Here is a 3094-nt window from a genome sequence, read left to right as displayed (position 1 = left end):
TGCCTCCAAAGTTTGGAAAGTTGGATGGATGCCAACTCACTGTCCTGGAGGGGAAGAAGCTGTGTTACCTGGGGGAGGAGGTCTGCTGCCCCGCCCCCACGAACACTTAGCTGTGCCCACGGGTGACGCCGAGGAAGGGGCATTCTTGGGTGTGGTGGGTGCCCGTGCATGACGAGCAAGGTCTGGGCTGGTTCCTCTGGGCATGTCCTTCTCTAATCTGGCAACACCCCAAGGCCGGGATGGCATTAACTCTTTTCTGGCTGTGGCCGGAGTGGAGCAACTGTAACCGCCCTGATAATGTGGTTAATCTGCATGTGTGTGTGGCGGGGGTCAGGCCAGACCTAAAAATACCTTCCTCCTCCACCCCGGCCCCTTGGAGCCTGGAGGCAGCTGACTGGCCTTTCTTTCAGCTGTCCCTTGTCCTCCGGGTGCCACTCCCTTTTCCCAGCCTGGGGTGGTGGTGTGAGAGCGAGTCCGAGCTTCCTGGGTGATCCTCTTAAGTTTGTAGGGATCCCCAATTCCAGAGGTAGGGTGTATGTCTGGTTTAAAGAGGGGTATAGGAGGGAGGATTCTGGGGTTCCCAGGTGCCCTTCTTTGCCATCTCTTCATCCTCCTCCTGGTACTTGGGCCCAAGGAACCAGAGATACTACTCTGGTCATGGCTTAGGTACCTTCTTTGGTAAAGAAACTCTAGGATGCAGGCTGGGGGCACGGGCTTGGAGGGCCTAAACCCTCATTCATCATGACCCCCTCCTCTGGCCTGGCCTGGGGTCCATGTGTGTGTGTGAGTTGGGGAGGGGTCCATGTGTGTGTGTGAGAGGGCTAAGAAGCAGCCCCTTTCAGGAGGCCTGGACATAGCTGGCAGTGTCCACTCCAGCCAAGACAGGAGCCTCCTCAGTGAGACTGAGCCAGCCTACCCCAGGGGCTTGTGGGAGCTGTCTCCTAGGCTCATCTTGGGGCAGGGCCAAGGGGCATTTAGATCGATGCAGCCTGGTGGGTGCCATGGGGACAGGATGTTGGCAGTGGCCGCTGGGGGTTAGTGGGAGGGTGCTCGATCCCTCTTGCCCCCTTGGGGAGAGGTGAGGCCTGAGAAAAAGTCCTGCCGGGGTAGGGGGTGCTGAGCTTAAATATGCCCCATGGCAGTGGGCCAGGGTTAGAAGTTTACTTACCACACACCTCCCCCCTCCCCGGAAATCTAGTGTGGGGTCTCCTAGGGCTGAAACTGCCCCTCCCCTCCCCGCTCTGCAAAAAAGGAAAGCAAGAGTTGGGCACAAGAAAAGCCAAGCGGGGCCCTATTGGCAATTGGCAGTTCCTCTTCTCTCTAGGGGCCACAGGCACACTCAGCCTGCTCCCCTCCAGCCGAGGGGGAGCGGGAGAGGGACTTCCCCCAGGTTTCTTCACCACCACCACCACCCCAGCACTGCGGGCGGCTTCTCCCTTCCCTCCAGGCCTCTGCAGCCTGCCCAGCATCGTAATTAGCTTTGCTGCCGAATGAGCCTCCAGCTCCTCAGTGCCTTCCCCTTCCCAGCCTCTCTGGCTTAGTTTGAGGGCTCTCTTGCACTGTCCCCTGACCCCATGGCTGTGGTCTGGGCCCTCCCTCCCCTTCGGGCTGTACCATCTCAGGAAGAATATGGGGGGCTGTTCAGATCAGGGAATGATATTTCCAAGGCTTCGCTGTAGCGCTGGCCCGATAGGGTAAGGGCTGGGAAGGGGCCTTTCTGATTCCACTCTTGTCCCTTCCTGGCTCCTCCAGGGCAAATACAGCAAGAGGAAAGGACGGTTCAAAAGGTCGGACGGGAGCACATCCTCGGATACAACATCCAACAGCTTTGTGCGCCAGGTAATGGGGGTGCTGGGCCGAGAGGAGGGAGGTGGCTGGCTGCTGGAGCCCGGCTTTGGTGAGCTGGGTCTGAGGCTTTCTCCAGGCACCCTCCCCCATGCCATTTGTCGCCTGCCTGGAACCACCCAGCATGCTGACACCCCATGACCTCTCCTGCCTGTACTGTCAGCTGTAACCACGCCCTCAGCCCCCGCCCAGCCCCTCCCCCAGCTCCAGGCACCAACCCCTGTTGCCTGCCTGCGTCATCTCATTCAGGGACAGCCTGGCTTGCCTCCTAGCTTGCTTCAGGCTGTCACCCACTCCCCCTGCCGGCTGTCTGCTTCCACGTCCTCCCCCAGAATCTGTGACAGCGTTGGGTAGAGGCAAGTCCTAAGAAATGAGGAGCCAGGACATTTGAGTCCCTGGAGCCCTGGTCAGGTGTGGGTCAGGGAAAGGCGCTCCTCATATCCAGATGTGACTGTTCTTTAATATGCAGAGAGAACGTGTGTTGAAGGAGGTGGGGTACTGGCAGGAGGGAGTTGATTTGAGAAAGGACTTTAGCCCAGCACCCCTGACTGAAGGCAGGGTCACTGAATAGCTTTCTGGGGTCTTCTGTGCTCAGTCAGGAAGACGCCGTTCTCGTCTCTGTTCTAAGTCTCAACCCCAGGCCATCTCAGGCTCAGGGAGAAGCAAGCGGTTGCTATGACTACAGAGCATCTCAACAAAAAAGGGAGAGGGGCTTGGGATCAGACAAGGAAAGGAGTATTTGAAGAGGAAGTGGGCGGGGCATATGAGGGCAGGGGAGGTTGGGAGGAAGGAGGTCAAGCCCCCTGTTGGACCAGGAGAGGGAGGATGGTACCAGGCAGATCCACCACAGATTGGAGTGAGGCCCTTCTTTTTGAGTCCTCTTTCCCCAGCACTTGGCACATGTGAGCCCAGGAAAGGCACCCTTCATCCTAGCATCTCTTAAGTGCACAGACAGAAAGTCCTTTCCTCAGTCTCCCCTTCATCCCTCCTGTTGCAGGACCGGGCTAGGACCGGGCTAGGAAGCATGATGCTGTGCTCTCAGTGTAACCCCTCTTGACAGAAAAAAGACTTGGTTCCCTCAGTGTTTGGTAACCCAGGTGGTCAGACCCCAGTCTCTAATCCTTTCTCCTCTCATCTCCCTAGCCCTGACCCCCAGTAGGTGGCAGGGAGTGGGGGGGGGGGGCAGTCCTTGCCACATCTCTGAGCTAAATATACCCTAGCAGTTTGCACATGTAGCAACTCTGCTTGT

General features: G+C 58.0%; 1 long non-coding RNA gene across 1 annotated transcript in view; it reads left to right on the top strand.

Annotated features, from left to right (window-relative positions):
- The first annotated feature begins 429 nt into the window (after positions 1-429).
- LOC111828309 overlaps positions 430-3094 on the top strand; it is a 4300-nt gene continuing 1635 nt past the window's right edge. Inside the window, exons 1-2 of the long non-coding RNA XR_002832130.1 lie at positions 430-526; positions 1753-1839. This is a non-coding gene — a long non-coding RNA (uncharacterized LOC111828309). The remainder of the gene's footprint in view (positions 527-1752; positions 1840-3094) is intronic.

Source organism: Myotis lucifugus, unplaced genomic scaffold (genome assembly GCF_000147115.1).
Source record: "Myotis lucifugus unplaced genomic scaffold, Myoluc2.0 scaffold_329, whole genome shotgun sequence".
NCBI classification, from domain to species: Eukaryota; Metazoa; Chordata; class Mammalia; order Chiroptera; family Vespertilionidae; genus Myotis; species Myotis lucifugus.
The sequence above is the reverse complement of the archived record's forward strand: the minus strand, read 5'-3'. Positions and strand labels throughout refer to the sequence as shown.